This window comes from Delphinus delphis, chromosome 20, assembly GCF_949987515.2.
Source record: "Delphinus delphis chromosome 20, mDelDel1.2, whole genome shotgun sequence".
In the NCBI taxonomy this organism is placed as follows: Eukaryota; Metazoa; Chordata; class Mammalia; order Artiodactyla; family Delphinidae; genus Delphinus; species Delphinus delphis.
Genome location: NC_082702.1, coordinates 18,392,375 through 18,415,122, shown reverse-complemented (window position 1 = coordinate 18,415,122; position 22,748 = coordinate 18,392,375). Strand labels below are relative to the sequence as shown.

At 38.3% G+C, this 22,748-nt stretch overlaps 1 protein-coding gene across 3 annotated transcripts in view; it reads left to right on the top strand.

Moving 5' to 3' along the window:
• ZNF507 (zinc finger protein 507) overlaps positions 1–22,748 on the top strand; it is a 47,595-nt gene that overhangs the window by 19,227 nt on the left and 5,620 nt on the right. The window lies entirely within an intron of this gene.

Below are 22,748 nucleotides of genomic sequence, written 5' to 3'. Positions count from 1 at the left end.
TAGTAATATTCTTCCTTAAGTAGAAGAGCTACCCAGATATGTATGTTGATTTTTTAATACAAATCCTATTTTAATACCCAGCCCCAAAATACCCAATATTTCCTTAAATGTTTCAAAAGTATCCTTTTAGAGTTATTTTGTTTATATTAGGAGGTCTAAACATTGCATTTGATTGATAAGTCTCTGTCTCTTTAAAATTTTGAAATACACTTTATAACTTACGGCAGTATATATCATGAAAATTGCGTAAGTTAAAAACATACAGTTTGATGCATAAATTAAAAGCATACAGCTTGATGAATGGTCACAAAGTAAACCCATCCTTGTAACTCCTCAGACCAGGAAATAAACCATTGCCAACTCCTCAGCAGCACCCTCTTCTTGGCCCTTCCACTCACTAACTTCCCCCTATTCCCCACCAGGTGATCACCGTCTTGACTTCTAACATCATAAATTAGTTTTGCCTGTTTGTGAACTTAATATAAATGAAACCACACAGTACATATTCTTTTATGTCTACCTTCTTTTTTTTTATGAATTTACTTTATTTTTGGCTACATTGGGTCTTCATTGATGCGTGCAGGCTCTCTCTAGTTGCGGTGAGCAGGGGCTACTCATTGCGGTGGCTTCTCTTTTGGCGGAGCACGGGTTCTAGGCGAGTGGGCTTCAGTAGTTGTGGCACGTGTGCTCAGTAGTTGTGGCTCGCGGGCTTCAGTAGTTGCTGCATGTGGGCTCAGTAGTTGTAGCGCATGGGCTGAGTTGCTCTGTGACATGTGGGATCTTCCCGGACCAGGGATTGAACCCATGTCCCCCGCATTGGCAGGCGGATTCTTAACCACTGCTCTACCAGGCAAGTCCCTATTTCTAGCTTCTTTCACTCAACATCATTGTGTGTAATCAGTGTAGAACTAATGCATTCCTTTTTATTACTGTATAGTATTCCATTGTAAGATTATACCACAATTTATTTTTTTATTGTACTACTGATGGATATTTGGATTATTGCCAGATGTTCCCCCATTGTGAGTAACACCATTTTGAATACTCTTTTACATATGTTTTGATGCATATATGAAATGGTTCCTTTTCCATTGGTTTATACCTAGGAGTGTAATATGTGGGTAGTGAGGGTGTGCTATGTTCAGGTTTGGTGGATATTGTCAACAGTTATCCAAAATGGTTATACCAGTTTACAGTGGTTGTACCAGTTCATACCCTCATCGACACTTTGTATTATCAGTCTTGAATTTTGATCATTCTGGTAGGTGTGTATGTTGTTGTGGTTCTCATTTGCATTTCCTGATGATTTATGACGTTGAGCATCTTTTCATTTGTTAATTGCACATTTCTTTATTGGGTGGTCTGCCTTTTACTGACTGACTTGCAGCAGTTCTTTATGTGTTCTGAATACAAGTTTTTTTGTCTATTATGTATATGGCACATATCTTCTAAACTGTGGCTTGCCTTTCTACTCTCAGTGGTGTCTTTTGAAGAACACAGATTTCTAGTTTTAATGTAATCGAATTTATTAATCTTTTTCTTTGTAGTTAGGGCTTCCATGTCTTTATACTCTGAAGTTGATGCTGATTTTTCTGAATAGCCTTGTGAGTAAGGTAGATGATGAAGGGAGGGGTAAAAATGTGTGCTTATAAAATAATGACCCTGATTTTCAGGGATTCACATCAACTGGGTCAAAAACCTGTGTGCTTATGTGTTAATGACCCTGATTTTCTAATATGACACAAAAAGTAAAAGAAAAATCTTAAAAAAAAATCCAGGGACTTCCCTGGTGGTCCAGTGGTTAAGACTCTGCCTTCCAGTGCAGGGGGTGTGGGTTCGAGCCCTGGTCGGGGAACTAAGATCCCACGTGCCTCGCAGCCAAAAAACCAAAACATAAAACAGAAGCAATATTGTAACAGATTCAATAAAGACTTTAAAAAATGGTCCACATCAAAAGAAAAAAAAAATCCAGAAAGGTTTTAAGCAATGGAAATGACATTTGGAATGACAGGGTTGCCTCCTGTGTGTGGTCAGTCATTGTAAAAAGTCTGGTCTTTATGTAAATATAAACATATTACAAACAGTAATAATAATAGCTAACTTTTTTTTAGAACATTTTTCATGGACCAGGCAATGTGCTAAGTACTCAATATGTGTCAGCTCACTTAATCCTCATGACAGCCCAGTACTTAGGAATATTACTACCCCAGTGTTGTAGATATGGAAACAGAGGCTGGAAGGACTGAACAATTTTCCATGGTCTCAGAAGTGGCAGAGCCAGGGCTTGAACCCTTGCTCCTGTCAGCTATGCCGTTCTGCCTGTACCTGCTTGGCCAGAGAGAACTCTTCGTGAGCCGTACTGCTGCTGCATACCAAACCACCTCCAACTTAGTGGTGTGGAACAACAGCTCTTTTATTTTGCTCAGGGATTCTGTGGGTCAGGAATTCAGAAAGGGCACTATAGGGGTGGCTTGTGTCTGCTCTGTGAGGTCTGGGGCTCGGGAGGGAAGGCTTGAAGGCTGGAGGTGACTGAGACGGCTGAGGTTGCAGGCATCTGAAGGCTCCCTCACCAGTCTGGGGGTTGATGCTGGCTGTCAGCTGGGGCCTCAGCTGGAACACGTACATGATTTCTCCACGTGGACTTTCCAGATGTGCTAGTTCCAAAAGTGAATGCTTAGGTAAGAAGTAGACAAAAGCTGTATTACCTTTTATGACCTACCCTTGGAAGTCACATACCATCACTTCCACCATACTTGCAGACTTCTTAAATCTCTTTTAATCTGAAGGCATGTTGAATCGTTAGTCAATTGTGTTGGCTTGGGGAAAATCTCAAGTCTTTGAAAAACTTCAGTTTGTTTTAAGGAAAACAGTTTAGCTGATAGTTTAATTTGGAGGGAAAATATATGTTTTGTTTGGAAGGAATGAACTAAAGGAGTTTGTTTTTCTCAGTGGCATAAAGAGTTCTTGGGTTCATCACAAAATTTGAAATGGCTACTTCTCTGGGCCTTAGTTATTTATTCCTTTAAAAGCATAGAAAACTAATTGAATGTGGTAAGACAAACCCTATTGCAAAATTTCTCCTGCAGTCTTTTCATGTATGTTCAAGTCACACCTCGAATATTGCAGGACATCCGCATTCTGCTTTCCTCTGCCTAACCTCTCAAGACAGTTCCTAATTGAATCAGACCTGGAGTAATGTCCAAGTAAGGCCCCAGGCGAAGGAAATAGGGTAGTTTAACCACATCCTTATCTCTGTGGGGTTCTGGGACTAAAGTAACTGACCCTTTATCGATGGGAGAAAGCCTGTAGAAAAATTCAGTCCGTTTTTTAGCCAGATTGAGAAACCTTGGGTTTTCCAATGTCAGATGTTTTCCACACCACCAAGCAACTCAATTCTCAGCAGATATTAGCTGAGTGTTCTGCAAATTTAATTCAATTCTGACACTTTTCTACCTGGAGATAGTATCAGATCCCACCAGTTAAGGGCCCAGTCCCACAAGACTGCCGTTACTTCAGATGCCAATCACAAGTCTATGTTGTTACCTGTGCTTCTGACTGGCTGACTGTAAATCAGGTTTTAAATCAACTGTAAATGAGGTTCTCGTGACTCCCTCCTCAGGTTTGATTAATTTGCTGGAGAGGATATTATAAAGGATACAGATGTACAGCTGGATGAAGACGTACAGAGGGCAAACTCTGTGGAGAGGTGGAACTTCCATGCCCTCTCTGGACATGCCACTCTGCCAGCCCTTCCATGTGTTCACCAACCCGGAAGCTCTCTGAACCATCCTTTAGGTTTTTATGGAGACTTCATTACATAAGCACCATTGATTAAATCATTGGCCTTGATGGCTGAACTTAATCTCCAGTCTCTCCTCTGGACTGAAAGTTCCTACCCTCTAATCACATGGTTGGTTCCTCTGGCAGTCAGCCCCAATCCTTAGTTTACCTAGGAGCTTTCCAAAAGTCACCTCATTAACATAACGAAAGACTTCACTGCTCTCATTACTTAGGTGATTCCAAGGGTTATAGGAGCCCTGTGCCAAGAACTGGGACTAAGACTAAATACATATTATTATAAATCACAATATCACAGGTTTCTACATTGACTTTCTGTTCTTTTTCTGACTCAACAAAACACGTGGTCATGGAAATTACACCTTCATAAAAGAATATAGATAATAAAAAAGTAAACTATAATTTCAGAAAATGAGTGCAGCGAAGTGAATAGAACAAGATAGTAGTATAATAGTGGTTCTAATTTTTTTTTAACGAAGAGAATTTGGTTTGCTCCATGGAATTGTATAGGAAAAGTGGAGAAGGAATGAAAATGTGAAAATAATATTTTAGCCAACGGAAATATATTCTAAGGGAGAAAAAATATATTTTAAGCCACCTTTACATAACTTCGAAGTTGAGGTTCTCTTATAGTATCCCTTCTCTAATCAGTTAAAAATCATTTTAGTAAATGCTTACCCTTATCAGATTGTTCCTACTTTTTTTTTTCATACTTAGATCTTTTAATGAATATTCACCATTATAAGTGTCCCTTCAGAATAACCTTTGTACCAGGCTAAGGTAGGTACTCATAGAATTAGGACTTAGTTGTTCAGCACACTGCTCTTGCTTTCTCTCTCCTTTCCTCTCCTTAAAAAAAAAATTTTAAGGACTTCATATTAAGGGATATTGATTAACAGCAAATTTTACAGAAATAAGTCTTTGTCCAACAAAATGAGAGAGAGAAACTTGGAAAGTAAAAAGCTTCATCTATATGCATTGTTTACTTAGGAAAGCTAATGAAAGTGGTAGATTCTAGGTTAGCTCATAGATTACATTGAATTGTTAGAAAAGAGCATTTCTGACCATGCATAATATTTCACTGTAAATTTTAGCTTTTCTCAAACTTTAAGGTATACTTGTCCTCCACACACTATTCTAAAAATAATTTGAGTGTTTACTTCTGGAATATGTGATTCACTACTTCTATAAATATCCATTATTTATTTATTTTAATTTTTATTTTTGGCCATGCCACACAGCTTGTGGGATCTTAGTTCCCCAACCAGGATTGAACCCGTGCCCCCTGCAGTGGAAAGCGCAGAGTCCTAACCACTGGACCACCAGGGAATTCCCTCCATTGTTAATTTAAATGTGCTTATTTCATCATACCTGGTGTCTCCCTAATGTAGTAAATGCTGACAGGTCAAAAGCCTTAAAAATGGCAATGTCCCACAGTTCAGGAACCTTCTTACCTCTCGGAAAGTAAGAGGGGCAATCAATATGGGGCACACAGGGAGTTTCAAAGGTATACTGGTAATACTCTATATCTTAACTATGAGTGTTCATTTTTTCTTTATTATTCTTAAAGATTATGGGGGTTGGGGGGATGGACTTTATCCTACAGAATAATCAGCAATAGATATAGAACATATTTGTTACAAGATTGTTTATAATGTTTAAAAGATCAAAAACATTCTCTGTACTAATAGTAGAACGATTAAGTGATGACACTTTCATAGAGTGGAACATTAAACCCCATTGAAAATTTATAACTTTTAACTTGAGAAAGTACTATGGAACATTGTCAAAAATAGGATTAAAAATCTGTAGTATTTTCCACTTTTGCTTCAGATCTATGTATGTACCTTAAAAAGATTGGGAAATTATGCAAGTGATTCTTTAGAATCTGTACTTAACTTGCCTGTATATTTTTTGTATAAGGGATATAGATTATATAATCAGGGAAATGTTTAAATAAAGACCGCATTTGCTGACCAGGTGAGTTAGGACAGAAATTGGCTTAGCAATTTTATCTAAACATCCAAAAGCAGGGGCTCCCGTTTTAGACAATATACCAAAGTAGATAAAGTGAACAGCTCTCCCAATGACAATAACTAAAATGCTAGGTAAATAAATATTTAAAACAGTGTTTATATGTATAGTTCATCTATCAGGGAAACTGAGAAACTGCAGAGGTAAAAATCAAAGTAAAGCAGGTAGCCTGTGAGGTAAATGAGCTATACCTATTAACATGAATGAATCTCAGAAACATTGAGCCAAGACAAAGAAGTCACACAAGAATACATAAAGTGTGATTCTATTTATATGCTCAAAAATATGTGAATAAACAATATGTTAGGGATACATATAGGTAAAACTAAGAAAAAGTAAACAAATCATACAATACAAAATTCAGAGAAGTGATGCCTCTTTTGAGGAGGAACAGGTATGAGATGTTGAAGGAACCCACAAAGAGCTCTTCAGAGGTAATGTTCTCCCTTAAGCAAGTATTATGAACCCAGTGTTTATCATTTTTTTAAATTGCATATACACCTTATACCACTCTTACATGTTTCACCAAAAATCATTTTTTCAGTCATAAATGTAAAGTATTACAAATTCTGTGGGACAAATGCTGATAAGGAAATGAAGTTAAGTATGTGGATTTTGTGGGTAGTTCAGTTTCTTGTTTGAGGTTTTGATTGGGTAATACATATGTGCACAGATGAACTTTAGAATCAGCTTGTCATAGTTTCCTCTTAAAATAATTCTGTTGCTGTTTGTATTGGGATCATGTTAAGCTTCTAGATTAATTTAGAAAGAATTAACAACTTTATACAAACAAGGTATGGGCTTTTCCATTTTTTCAGGTCATCTATTCTGTCCCTTTAAAGTTTTTTCCATGTATATTATTGTGTACATTTCCTGTTTTGCCTGTGTGTATATCCACACACACATATATGTGTGTATTAAGTACACAGATAGTCCTCGGTTTGTGCAATAGCATGGGACTTTAAAAATGACCGTGCAAGCTGGAACCATGCAAAGCCATCTTAATTAATGGTGAAAATTACAATTGTTCGATTACCTTTAAACATTTTTCTTAAAACATTAAAAACTCTTTTCTGTCAGTTATATAGGGAAATTAAAAATACTAAAAGTAATATTAACCTAGTACACTGTAACTTAAAACTTAGAAACATTGAGAATTAAAGTGTTTTATTTCTTGTAAGAAACTTCTCAAGAGTAGTTTGCGCGGTGCTTGCCTTCTCATTGTAGGCCTTACAGCATGGGGTGAGCAGCTTTTCTGTGCATTGGCCAGTTGTCATACTCCTTTCTAAGTATGGATCAACTTTCAAAGACATTTTATCCTTTGCTCTTTAAATATCATGAAACATCTCCGAGAGTTTCTGTAATATGAAATTTTTCACTGGCATAACCTCCCTGGGGAATAACTTTCCTTATTTATGTCGTTAAGTTCATCTTCATGGAGACCCTCTGGCTGCATATCCCGAGTTTCTTCAGTGGTGGCAGTGTCAGCATTCCTGTGGTCAGCTATTTGTTCTCTAACTCCATTTACATTTGAGTCTAATTTTACTTCCAGTGTTACCACTTTTCTGTTTCTTGCTCTATGTACTTCCATTTTGTTGGCCAGTTCTCTCTTTTGGATTATCCATTTTTGTAAAATGTTACATGGGTTTATCACTGGGATACAAGGAGGCAACGTAACTACATACTTTGCTGTCTGTGAGTGAATTAATAGAAGTGAGTGACTAATCACTGACAGACTTTGAAAGAAACGACATAATTAGTCACTGATCATAAAGCACCTTTGTTTTCATAGTGGACCAAAGAGTTCCGGTGAAGTTTGTACTCTACAGTTACTCACAGTTAATGTACTATGAAATTTGAACAGTGTTGTTAGGAGACTCATTTAACTAAGCCATAGTAACCAAAATCCATGCATATCAGAACCATACACAGCAAGGACTGCCTGCATACACACAAGCACACACATACACACATACTTATTGCTAGGCTTATTCCTATGTATTTTTTTTTTTCCCATTGCTCTTATAACTTGGATCTTTTTCTTCCTTTCCTAGCTTTCAGTATTGTTACTTGGGAAAGCTGTTGATCTATACAGGATGTTAGCTTTACATGCTTATTGAATTATCTTATTACTTGTAAAAGTTTTTAATTCCTGTTGGATTGCCAGGTATATAATTGTATTATCTGCAAATAATTTTCTCAACCTTTCCTTTATGATATTTGTACCTCTTCTTTTATTACCTAATTGTACTGACTAGTAGCTCCACAACACTTAAGTAATAGTGGGGATAGTGACCATCCTTATTTTGTTCTTGGGCTTAATGGGAATGATTCTGGTGTTTCCTCATTAAACTTTATACTAGTTTTGGGGTTGAAATAGATATATTTTTGAAGCTAGATAGATAGATAATTTGTAGAATTATTCACCTACTGTATTTTGGTGAGAAATTTTATTGAGTGTTAACTGGGTTTAACTGTTGTCAGCCTGATCCAAGTACCTCCTAAAATGTGGTAGGGAACACAGCTGTACCCATGAAGTATATTTGCAAAAAAAAAATAGAAGTGAAAAAAACTAACCCTGAATCTAATGAAACCTCTACATCAGTAGTTCTCACCAGGTGAGACATTTGGCAGTGTCTGGAGACATTATTGGTTGTCGCAACAGGGAGAGAAGGTGCTAGTAGCCAGTGATGCTGCTAAAAACATCCTACAATGCCCAGAGCAGCCCCCACAATAAAGAATTATCTAGCCCAGTGTCAAGTGCTAAGGTTTAGAACCCTTTTCTAGATCTCACTACCAGTTTACAAAAACTGGGGGGAATACAGGAACATAACACTAACAGAAAGTAATTAGTGCAGTTCATAATATGAGAAATTCTAGAAGGCAGATGACCTGGTTTCTTCAACATATGAATGGCATGAGGGCGATGGGGGAAAGGAAGAAGAATTATTACAGATTAAAAGAGACTTAAGATATATGCCAACCAAATGCAATATAGTACTACACCATTTTATATGAGGGACTTGAGCATCTCAGATTTCGGTATCTGTGGGAGGTCTTGGAACCAGTTCCCTGCAGATACCCAGGGACAGCTGTTTGGATCCTCATTCAAGTAACACATTTCTGCAAAAATCAGGGAAATTTAAGTTGGGGGAATACATGAAACAAGACTGGCAGAATGTCGATAATTATTGGAGCAGGGTGGTGGAGATTCATTATTCTTTCCTACTTTAGTTTTTTGCTTAAAGATTTCCATAATAAAATGTTTTGTTAAGATGGATACTGAATTTCTTTAGATTAACTTTCAGTGACAACAGTGAAAATATGACTTTTCTCTTCTGATCCTTTCAAATAGTGAATTATAATAATACTTTTCCTAATATTAAATTCTCTGTATTCCTAAAATAAGTGTCCCTTCTTCATGGTATTATTATTGTTTTAATGTACTGGAAGATTCTGTTTGCCAGCATTTTGTATCTGCATTGGTAGTCATAAGTGAGATTGATGTGTAGTTTTCTTTTTTCTGTTGCCCTTGCCAAATTTTAGTATCAGTGTTATTCTAACTTCCTAAAAAGACTTTGAAAGCCTTTTTTAACTCTGGAACTTTTAAAGGTTCAAGCTAAATACAAAGAAGCTGGCTACTCTATTGACTTCAGCCACTGGAATGGTAGGCCTTTAGAAAAAAAAAATTGGTTATCTCATTTCTTTTTCTTCTTTCTCTGTTTCCTAAAAGAATGAACATATACTGGTGCAAACATCACAGCTTATGGGCTGTGTTCTCAATGACTTTTTTTTTTTTTTGGCCACACCACGTGGCATGCAGGATCTTAGTTCCCTGACCAGGGATCAAACCCTGCAGTGGAAGCGTGGAGTCTTAACCACTGGACCGCCAGGGAAGTCCCAACTGTCAACTCTTTTTAATAGGCTATTTTTTAGAGGCAATTTAGGTTCATTGCAGTATTGAGCAGAAGTACAAAGATTTCCTATATACTCTCTGCCCCACATCCATAACCTCCCCCATTATCAGCATTCCCCACCAGAGTAGGCCATTTGTTAGAATTGATGAGCCAATATTGACACATCATTATCATCCTAAGTCTGTAGTTTATATTAGGGTTCACTCTTGGTGCTGTACACTATATGCATTTGAACAAATTTATAATGACCTGTATCCACCATTACAGTATTATAGTATCATACAGAGTAGTTTCACTGCCCTAAAAATCCCCTGAATCCCACCTATTCATTCCCCCTCAGAGGCCCAAACCCTGGTGACCACTGATCTTTTACTGATCCCATGGATGTGTAGAGTCACACCTTCAACTTTGTCCTTCTCCTTCAATATTGTGTTGGCTATTCTGAATCTTTTGCCTATCCATATAAACTTTAGAATCGGTTTGTCAGTATCCACAAAATAACTTGCTGGGATTTTTATTGGAATCGTATTGAATCTATAGATCAAGTTGGGAAGAACTGACATCTTGACAATATTATTAAGTCTTCCTATCCATGAATATAGAATCTCTCCACATTTATAGTTCTTTGATTTATCAGGGTTTTGTAGTTTTCCTCATATAGACGTTGTACATATTTTATTAGTTTTATACCAAGTACTTCGTTTTCAGGACTGCTAATGTAAATGGTATTATGTTTTAATTTCAAATACCACTTGTTCATGGCTGGAATATAGGAAAGCAATTGACTTCTGTATATTAAGCTTGTGTCCTGCAACCTTGCTATAATCGCTTATTAGTTCCAGGAGTGTTTTGGTGTATTCTTTCAGATTTTCTGCATAGACAGTCATATCACCTGTGAACAAAAAAGTGTATATATATTTAGCTAAGACTTCAGTTATGATGTTGAAAAGGAATGGTGAGGGAGGACATCTGTGCTTCGTTCCTGAACTTACCAGGAAAGCTTCTAGTTTCTTATCAAGTATGATGTTACCTATAGATTTACTGCAGATATTCTTTGTCCATTTGAGGAAATTCCCCTCTGTTCCTAGTTTGCTGAGAGTTTCTATCATGAACGAGTGTTGGATTTTGTCAGATGCTTTTTCTGCTTCTGTTGATGTGTTTAGTATGTTTTTTCTTTACCTGTTAATGTGATGATTTATGTTGATTGATTTTCAAATGTTGAACCAGCATACCTGGGATAAATTACACTTGGTTATGGTATATAATTCTTTTTATGAATTGTTGGATTCAATTTACTGATATTTTGTTAAGGATTTTGCATCTATGCTCATGAAAGCTATTGGGCTATAGGTTTTTCTTTTTTTTTCTTGTAATATCTTTGTGTAGTTTTGGTATTAGAGTAATCCTGGCCTCATAGAATGAGTTAGGAAGTATTCCCTCTGCTCCTATATTCTGAAAGAAATTGTAGAGAATTGGTATAATTTATTCCTAAATGTCTGGTAGATAGATTTCACCAGGGAACCCATCTGGATCTGGAACTTCCTGTTTTGGACCTGATTCAATTTCTTTAATAGATACAGCCCTCTTCAGATTGTCTGTTTTTTCTTGTGTGAGTTTTGGCAGATTGTGTCTTTCAAGGAATTGGTCCATTTCATGTAGGTTATCAAATTTGTGGGCGCAGACTTGTTCATATTATTCCTTGATTATCCTTTTAGTGTCTGTGGGGTTTATAGTGATGTCCCCACTTTCATTTCTGGTACTAGTAATTTTTGTCCCTCTTTTTTCTTAAGTATCCTGTTTACTTTCTGGCTTATTGATTTTATTGTTCTTTTCAAAGAACCAGATTTTGATTTTGTTGATATTCTCTATTGATTTCCTGATTTCAATTTCATTGATTTCTGCTCTAATTTTTATTATTTCTTTTCTTCTACTGACTTAGGATTTAATTTGCTCTTTTTTTCTAGTTTACCAAAGTGGAGACTTAGATGATTGATTTTAGATCTTCTTTTCTAATACATGCATTTAATGCTATAAATTTCTCTCCAAGAAGAGAGAAAAGTACTGCTTTTACTGCATCCCACACATTTGGATAAGTTGTATTTTCATTAGTTTAAAATATTGTAAATTTTTTTGTGTGATTTCTTCCTTGACCCATGTGTTATGTATAAGTGTGTTGTTTAATCTCCAAATATTTTGAGATTCTCCAATTATCCTTCCGTTATGGATTTCTAGTTTCATTTTGGTCTGAGAGCAAACACTACATGATTTCTATTCTTTTAAATCTGTTAAGGTGTGTTTTTTGGCCCAGAATGAGGTCTATCTTGGTGAATATTTCATGTGTGTTTGAGAAGAATGTGTATTTTGCTGTTGTTGAATGAAGTAGTCTGTAGATGTCTATTATATCCAACTGATTGATGGGGGTGAGTTCAGCTATGTCCTTACTGATTTTTCTGCCTGCTGGATCTGTCCATTCCTGATAGAGGGGTGTTTACTACTCCAAATACAATAGTAGTTCATTTATTTCTCCTTGCAGTTTTGTCAGTTTTTTGCCTTACATATTTTTACACTCTGTTGTTAGACACATTCATGCTAAGGATCATTATGCCTTCTTGGAGAAATGACCCCTTTGTCATTATGTAATGCACCTTTTTTCCCCTGATAACTTCCCTTACTCTCAAGTCTGCTCTGTCTGAAATGAATATAGCTATTCCTGCTTTCTTTTGAAGAGTGTTAATTTGGTATATCTATGTCAGTCCATTTACTTTTCATTGATAACGTGTCTTTATAAAGTGGGTTTCTTATAGACAACATATAGTTGTGTCTTGTTCTTTATTCACTCTGACAATCTCCATCTTTTAATTGGTGTATTAAGACCATTGACGTTTAAAATGATGATTGATAGTTGAATTTATAGCTACCATATTTATTACTGTTTTCTATTTGTTTTCTGTTGTTCTTTGTTCTATTTTTTTTTTTTGCTCTTTTTCTGCCTTTTGTGGTTTTCACTGAGCATGTTATATGATTCCATTCTCTCCTTTCTTAGCATATCAGGTATACTTCATTTTTTACTTTTTATTAATGGTTTCCCTAGCATTTGGCACATACATTGAAAGCTAATCAAAATCCACCTTCAAGTAACAATATACTGGCTTCATGGGTAGTCCAGGTACATTATAATAAAATAACCTAATTCTTCTCTTCCATCCCTTGCATCACTTCTTTCATTCATTTCACTTATACATAAGCGTGTGTGTGTGTGCGTGCGCACATACATAATCATACATAAGCATACATAATCGGATACATTGTTGCCATTATTATTTTGAACAAACTGTTATCTCTCAGATCAATTAAAAATAAGGACTTCCCTGGTGGTCCGGTGGTTAAGACTTCACCTTCCAATGCAAGGGGTGCGGGTTCAATCCCTGGTTGGGGAGCTAAGATCCCACATGCCTCCTGGCTAAAAAACCAAAACATGAAACAGAAGCAATATTGTAACAAATTCAATAAAGACTTTAAAAATGGCCCACATTTAAAAAAAAAAATCTGAAAGAAATGCGAGAGAGGAGCTTCAAGATGACAGAAGAGTAAGATGGGAGATCACCTTCCTCCCCACAAATACATCAGAAATACATCTACATGTGGAACAACCCCTAGAGAACACCTACTGAACACTGGCAGACGACCTCAGACCTCCCAAAAGGCAAGAAATTCCCCACGTACCTGGGTAGAGTAAAAGGAAAAGGAAAAAACAGAGACAAAAGAATAGGGATGGGACCTGCACCAGTGTGAGGGAGCTGTGAAGGAGGAAAGGTTTCCACACACTAGGAATCCCCTTCGCAGGCAGAGACTGTGGGTGGTGGACGCAGGAAGCTTCAGAGCCACGGAGGAGAGCACAGCAACGGGTGCGGAGGGCAAAGCAGAAACATTCCCACACAGAGGATCAGTGCCGGCCAGCTCTCACCAGCCCGAGAGGCTTGTCTGCTCACCCGCCAGGACGGGTGGGGGCTGTGAGCTGAGGCTCCGGCTTCAGAGGTCGGATCCCAGGGAGAGGACTGGGATTGGCTGCGTGAACACAGCCTGAAGGGGGCTGGTGCGCCACAGCTAGCCAGAAGGGAGTCTGGGAAAAGGTCTGGAGCTGTCGAAGAGGCAAGAGACTTTCTTGCCTCTTTGTTTCCTGGTGCGCGACGAGAGGGGATTAGGAGCGCCACTTAAACGAGCTCGAGACGGGGGCGAGCTGTGGCTATCAGCGCGGACCCCAGAGACGGGCATGAGACAGTAAAGCTGCCGCTGCAGCCACCAAGAAGCCTGCGTGCAAGCACAGGTCACTATCCACACCTCCCCTCCCGGGAGGCTGTTGCAGCCTGCTGCTGCCAGGGTCCCATGATCCAGGGACAACTTCCCCAGGAGAACACCTGGTGCCTCAGGCTGTTGCAATGTCAGGCTGGCCTCTGCTGCCACAGGCTCGCCCCGTACTCCATACCCCTCTCTCCCCCCAGCCTGAGTGAGCCAGAGCCCCCAAATCAGCTGCTCCTTTAACCCCATCCTCTCTGAGCGGGAACAGATGCCCTCAGGTGACCTACACACAGAGACGGGGCCAAATCGAAAGCGGAACCCCAGGAGCTGTGCGAACAAAGAAGAGAAAGGGAAATCTCTCCCAGCAGCCTCAGGAGCAGCGGATTAAATCTCCACAATCAATTTGATATACCCGGCATCTGTGGAATACCTGAATAGACAACGAATCATCCCAAATTGAGGCAGTGGACTTTGGGAGCAATGATATATTTTTTTTTTCCCTTTTTCTCTTTTTGTGAGTGTGTATGTGTATGCTTCTGTATGTGATTTTGTCTGTATAGCTTTGCTTTTACCATTTATCGTACGGTTCTATCTGTCCAGTTTTTTTGTTTGTTTGTTTTATACTTTTTACTGCTTGTTATCATTGGTGAATTTGTTTTTTGGTTTGGTTGCTCTCCTCTTTCTTTCATTTTTCTTATTTTTAAATTTTTAATTATTTTTTATTTTAATAACTATTTTATTTTATTTTATTCTGTCTTTTTTTTCTCCCTTTTATTCTGAGCCGTGTGAATGACAGGGTCTTGGTGCTCCGGCCAGGTGTCAGGGCTGTGCCTCTGAGGCAGGAGAGCCAAGTTCAGGACATTGGTCCACCAGAGACGTCCCAGCTCCACATGATGTCAGCCGGCGAAAATCTCCCAGAGATCTCCATCTCAATGCCAAGACCCAGCTCCACTCAGCGACCAGCAAGCTACAGTGCTGGATACCTTATGCCAAACAACCAGCAAGACAGGAACACAGCCCCACCCATTAGCAGAGAGGTTCCCTAAAATCATAATAAGGTTACAGACACCCCAAAACACACCACCAGACACAGACCTGCCCACCAGAAAGACAAGATCCAGCCTCATCCACCAGAACACAGGCACTAGTCCCTTCCACCAGGAAGCCTACACAACCCACTGAACCAACCTTAGCCACTGGGGGCAGACTCCAAAAACAACGGGAACTACGAACCTGAAGCCTGCGAAAAGGAGACCCCAAACACAGTAAGTTAAGCAAAATGAGAAGATGGAGAAACACACAGCAGATGAAGGAGCAAGGTAAAAACCCACCAGACCTAACAAATGAAGAGGAAATAGTCTACCTCAAAAAGAATTCAGAATAATGATAGTAAAGATGATCCAAAATCTTGGCAATACAATGGAGAAAATACAAGAAACGTTTAACTAGGACCTAGAAGAACTAAAGAGCAAACAAACAATGATGAACAGCGCAATAAATTAAATTAAAAATTCTCTAGAAGGCATTAGTAGCAGAATAACTGAGGCAGAAGAATGGATAAGTGACCTGGAAGATAAAATAGTGGAAATAACTACTGCAGAGCAGAATAAGGAAAAAAGAATGAAAAGAACTGAGGACAGTCTCAGACACCTCTGGGACAACATTAAATGCACCAACATTTGAATTATAGGGGTCCCAGAAAAAGAAGAGAAGAAAGGGACTGAGAAAATATTTGAAGAGATTATAGTTGAAAACTTCCTTAATATGGGAAAGGAAATAGTTAATCAAGTCCAGGAAGCACAGAGTCCCATACAGGATAAATCCAAGGAGAAACACGCCAAGACACATATTAGTCAAACTATCAAAAATTAAACACAAAGAAAAAAATATTAAAAGCAGCAAGGGAAAAACAACAAATAACATACAAGGGAATCCCCATAAGGTTAACAGCTGATCTTTCAGCAGAAACTCTGCAAGCTAGAAGGGAGTGGCAGAACATATTTAAAGTGATGAAAGGGAAAAAAACTTACAACCAAGATTATTCTACCCAGCAAGGATCTCATTTAGATTTGACGGAGAAATGAAAACCTTTACAGACAACCAAAGCTAAGAATTCAGCACCACCAAACCAACTTTACAGCAAATACTAAAGGAACTTCTCTAGGTAGGAAACACAAGAGAAGGAAAAGACCTACAATAACAAACCCAAAACAATTAAGAAAATGGTAATAGGAACATACATATTGATAATTAGCTTAAATGTAAATGGATTAAATGCTCCAGCCAAAAGACACAGACTGGCTGAATGGATACAAAAACAAGACCCGTATATATGCTGTCTACAAGAGACCCACTTCAGACCTAGGGAAACATGCAGACTGAAAGTGAGGAGATGGAAAAAGATATTCCATGCAAATGGAAATCAAAGCTGGAGGGGCTTCCCTGGTGACGCAGTGGTTGAGAGTCCGCCTGCCAATGCAGGGGACAGAGGTTCGTGGCCCGGTCCGGGAAGATCCCACAGGCCGCGGAGCGGCTAGGCCCGTGAGCCATGGCCTCTAAGCCTGCGCGTCTGTAGCCTGTGCTCTGCAATGGGAGAGGCCACAACAGTGAGAGGCCCGTGAACCGCAAAAAAAAAAGAAAGCTGGAGGAGCACTTCTCATATCAGACAAAATAGACTTTAAAACAAAGACTATTACAGGAGACAAAGAAGGACACTACATAATGATCAAGGGATCAATCCATGAAGAAGATACAACAATTGTAAACATTTATGCACCCAACATAGGAGCACCTCAATACATAAGGCAAATGCTAAGAGCCATAAAAGGGGAAATCGACAGTAACACAGTCAGTAGTAGGGGACTCTAACAGCCCACTTTCACCAATGGACAGATCATCCAAAATGAAAGTAAATAAGGAAACACAAGCTTTAAATGATACATTAAACAAGATGGACTTAATTAATATTTATAGGACATTCAATCCAAAAACAACAGAATATACTTTCTTCTCAAGTGCTCGTGGAACATTCTCCAAGATAGATCATATCTTGGGTCACAAATCAAGCCTTGGTAAATTTAAGAAAATTGAAATCGTATCAAGTATCTTTTCCGGTCACAATGCTATGAGACTGGATATCAATTACAGGAGAAAAATCTGTAAACAATACAAACAATACAGATACACGGAGGCTAAATAATACACTACGTAATAACCAAGAGATCACTGAAGAGATCAAAGAGGAAATCAAAAAATACCTATAAACAAATGACAATGGAGACACAACAACCCAAAACCTATGGGATGCAGCAAAAGCAGTCCTAAGAGGGAAGTTTACAGCAATACAATCCTACCTTAAAAAACAAGAAACATCTCAAATAAACAACCTATCCTTACACCTAAAGCAATTAGAGAAAGAAGAACAAAAAAAAACCCAAAGTTAGCAGAAGGAAAGAAATCATAAATATCAGATCAGAAATAAATGAAAAAGAAATGAAGGAAACAATAGCAAAGATCAATAAAACTAAACGCTGGTTCTTTGAGAAGATAAACAAAATTGATAAACCGTTAGCCAGACTCAGCAAGAAAAAAAGGGAGAAGACTCAAATCAATAGAATTAGAAATGAAAATGGAGAAGTAAAAACTGACACTGCAGAAATACAAAGGATCATGAGAGATTACTACAAGCAACTATATGCCAATAAAATGGACAACCTAGAAGAAATGGACAAATTCTTAGAAAAGCACAACCTTCCAAGACTGAATCAGGAAGAAATAGAAAATATAAACAGACCAATCACAAGCACTGAAATTGAAACTGTGATTAAAAATCTTCCAACAAACCGAAGCCCGGGACCAGATGGCTTCACAGGCGAATTCTATCAAACATTTAGAGAAGAGCTCACACCTATCCTTCTCAAACTCTTCCAAAATACAGCAGAGGGAGGAACACTCCCAAACTCATTCTACGAGGCCACCATCACCCTGATAGCAAAACCAGACAAAGATGTCACAAAGAAAGAAAACTACAGGCCAATATCACTGATGAACATAGATGCAAAAATCCTCAACAATACTAGCAAAGAGAATCCAACAGCACATTAAAAGGACCCTACACCATGATCAAGTGGGGTTTATCCCAAGAATGCAAGAATTCTTCAGTATACTCAAATCAATCAATGTGATACACCATATTAACAAATTGAAGAATAAAAACCATATAATCATCTCAATAGATGCAGAAAAAGCTTCCGACAAAATTCAACACCCGTTTATGATAAAAACCCTCCAGAGAGTAGGCATAGAGGGAACTTACCTCAGCATAATAAATGCCATATACGATAAACCCATAGCCAACATTGTCCTCAGTGGTGAAAAACTGAAACCATTTCCACTAAGATAAGGAACAAGACAAGGTTGCCCACTCTCACCACTGTTATTCAACATTGTTTTGGAAGTTTTAGCCACAGCAGGCAGAGGAGAAAAAGAAATAAAAGCAATGCAAATCAGAAAAGAAGTAAAGCAGTCACCGTTTGCAGATGACATGATACTATACATAGACAATCCTAAAGATGCTACCAGAAAACTACTAGAGCTAATCAGTGCATTTGGTAAAGTAGCAGGATACAAAATTAATGCACAGTAATCTCTTGCATTCCTATACACTAATGATGAAAAATCTGAAAGTGAAATTAAGGAAACACTCCCATTTACCACTGCAACAAAAAGAATGAAATACCTAGGAATAAACCTACCAAAGGAGACAAAAGACCTGTATGCAGAAAACTATAAGACACTGATGAAAGAAATTAAAGATGATACCAGTAGGTGGAGAGGTATACCATGATCTTGGATTGGAAGAATCAACATTGTGAAAATGACTATACTACCCAAATTAATCTACAGATTCAATGCAGTCCCTCTCAGACTACCACTGGCATTATTCACAGAACTAGGACAAAAAAATTCACAATTTGTATGGAAACACAAAAGATCCTGAATTGCCAAAGCAATCTTGAGAAAGAAAAATGGAGCTGGAGGAATCAGGCTCCCTGACTTCAGACTATACTACAAAGCTACAGTAATCGAGACAGTATGGTACTGGCACCAAAACAGAAATATAGATCAATGGAAGAGGATAGAAAGCCCAGAGATAAACCCATGCACATATGGTCACCTTATCTTTGATAAAGGAGGCAAGAATATACAATGGAGAAAAGACAGCCTCTTTAATAAGTGGTGCTGGGAAAACTGGACAGCTACATGTGAAAGAATGAAATTAGAACACTCCCTAACACCATACACAAAAATAAACTCAAACTGGATTAAAGACCTAAAGGTAAGGCCAGACACTATCAAACTCTTAGAGGAAAATATAGGCAGAACACCCTATGACATAAATCACAGCAAGATCCTTCTTGACCCACCTCTTAGAGAAATGGAAATAAAAACAAAAATAAACAAATGGGACCTAATGAAACTTCAAAGTTTTTGCACAGCAAAGAAAACTATAAGCAAGACAAAAAGACAACCCTCAGAATGGGAGAAAATATTTGCAAATGAAGCAACTGACAAGGGATTAATCTCCAAAATTTACAAGCAGCTCGTGCAACTCAACATCACAAAAACAAACAACCCAGTCAAACAAATGGGCAGAAGACTGAAACAGACATTTCTCCAGAGAAGATATACACATTGCCAACAAACACATGAAAGAATGCTCAACATCACTAATCATCAGAGAAATGCAAATCAAAACTACATTGAGGTATCACCTCACACCAGTCAGAATGGCCATCATCAAAAAGTCTACAAACAGTAAATGCTGGAGAGGGTGTAGAGAAAAAGGCACCCTCTTGCAGTGTTGGTGGGAATGTAAATTGATACAGCCACTATGGAGAACAGTATGGAGGTTCCTTAAAAAACTAAAAATAGAATTACCGTATGACCCAGCAATCCCACTACTGGACATATACCCTGAGCAAACCATAATTCAAAAAGAGTCATGTACCACAGTGTTCATTGCAGCTCTGTTTACAATAGTCAGGACATGGAACCAGCCTAAGTGTCCATCGACAGATGAATGGATAAAGAAGATGTGGCACATATATGCAGTGGAATATTAGTCATAAAAAGAAACGAAATTGCGTTATTTGTAGTGAGGTGGATGGACCTAGAGTCTGTCTTACAAAGTGAAGTAAGTCCGAAAGAGAAAAACAAAGACCATATGCTAACACATATATATGGAATCTTTAAGAAATAAATAAATAATGGTCATGAAGAACCTAGGGCCAGGATGGCAGTAAAGATGCAGACCTACTAGAGAATGGACTTGAGGACACGGGGAGGGGGAAGGGTAAGCTGGGACAAAGTGAGAGAGTGGCATGGACATATATACACTACCAAATGTAAAATAGATAGCTAGTGCGAAGCAGCCACATAGCACAGGGAGATCAGCTCCGTGCTTTGTGACCACCTAGAGGGGTGGGATAGGGAGGGTGGAAGGGAGGGAGATGCAAGAGGGAAGAGATCCAGGCATATATGTATATGTATAGCTGATTCACTTTGGTATAAAGCAAAAACTAACATACCATTGTAAAACAATTATACTCCAATAAAGATGTTAAAATAAACTGTATTAATAAATATAAATAAAAGCTTTTATTTTATTCTTCTTATACCTTATCTGATGTTTTTCCTTTGTGTGGATCCAAGTTTCTTTTTTTTTAATTAATTAATTTGTTTATTTATTTTTGGCTGCGTTGGGTCTTCATTGCTGCGTGCGGACCTTCACTAGTTGTGCGAGTGGGGGCCGCTCTTCGTTGCAGTATGTGGGCTTCTCGTTGCAGTGGCTTCTCCGTTGCCGAGCATGGGCTGGAGGTGTTCGGGCTTCAGTAGTTGTGGCTCACGGGCTTAGTTGCTCTGTGGCATGTGGGATCTTCCTGGACCAGAGATCAAACCCATGTCCCCTGCATTGGCAGGCGGATTCTTAACCACTGCGCCACCAAGGAAGTCCCCTAGTTTCTTGATCTATATCATTTACCTTCTCTCTAAAGAACTTCTTTAACATTACTTACAAGACAGATCTATTAGCAACAAATTTCAATTTTTGTTTGAGGTGGTCTTTATTTCTGCTGTTTTATTTATGTATTTATTTATTTGGTTGTGCCAGGTGTTAGTTGCAGCATGCGGGCTCCTTGTTGCAGCGTGCAGACTCTTAATTGTGTCCTGCATGTGGAATCTAGTCATTATTGTTTAAAGTATTTCTTCTGTTCCTTTCTCTCTTCTTCTAGTATTCCCATTACACATAGATTACACCTTTTGTAATTGTCCCTTTTTTGGTTGTATATTCTTTTCTGTTTTTTCCAGTCGTTTTTTTTGTTTGCTTTCTAGTCTTGGAGGTTTCTATCTATTGAGATATCCTCAAGCTTAGAGATTCTTTCCTCAGATGTATCCAGTTCACTAACAGGCCCCATGATAGGCACTCTTCATTTCTGTTATGTATTTTTTATCTCTTTTTGGTTCTGGTCTCTTTTGATTTCTTTTTGGTTCTTTCTTAGAATTTCCATCTCTCTGCTTTCATTGCTCATCTGTTTTCCCAGGCTGTGTATTTTATTCATTGGAGTTCTTAGGATATTAATTGCAATTGTTTTAAATCACCAGTCTGATAATTCCATCATCCTGCTATATCTGACTCTTGTTTCTTTGCTTGCTGTGTCTCTTCAGCTTTGGTTTTTGCCTTTCAGTATGTCTTGTAATTTTTTCTTGATAGTCAGGCATGGTGTACTGGGTAAAAGGTACTGCTGTAGATAGGCCTTTAGAAATGTGGTTGTTAAAAGTGGGGGGAGAGGAAATGTTCTGTAGTCCATAACTAGGTCTCAGTTTTTTAGTAAGCCTGTGTCTCTGGGCTGTGAACTGTACTTTGCAATCCCCTCCCTCCCCAACCCTTGGTAGACAAGATAGCTGGAGTGGGCTGGAGTTGGGTATTTCCTTCCCTCCAGTCAGATATGCTCTGATAAAACTCCAGTAGGTTAGGCTCTGGTTAAATGATTTCTCCTGAGAATAGACCTTGCTAAGAACAGAATGTTCTGGGACTTTTGTGACGTCCAGCAGTGAAGACTCCATGCTTCCACTGCAGGGGGCACAGGTTCAATCCCTGGCGGGGGAACTAAGATCCCATATGCTTCGCGGTGTGCCCCCCACCCCCACCAAAACAAACAAACAAACAAAAGAACAGAATTCTCTGGCATATCCCAAAATGGTTCTTTTACCCCTCTGCTGACTGTCTTGTTGTGAAGAAGAGTTCAGGTAAGTTACCTGATTTTTGTTAAGTTTGTAATTAAATATTTAATAAAAATGTCTTTTTAAAAGTACGTTTTCATTTTCCTAAAAAGATAAACATAATTCTGCTCTTATGTATTTACCTAAATGATGAAAACTTACACTCACACGAAAACCACACATAAATGTTTAATAGAAGCTTTATTCATAATTGCCAAAACTTAGAAGCAGCTAGAAGATGTCCTTCAGTAGAGAAATGGATAAACAAACCAGTACATACATACAATGTAATATTAATTAGCGATAGGAGGGAGAAAAAAGAGCTCTCAAGCCATGAAAAGACATGGAGGAACTTTAAATGTGAATGGAAAAGGGAAAGAAACCAGTCTGAAAAGGCTATATATACTGTATGATTCCAACTAT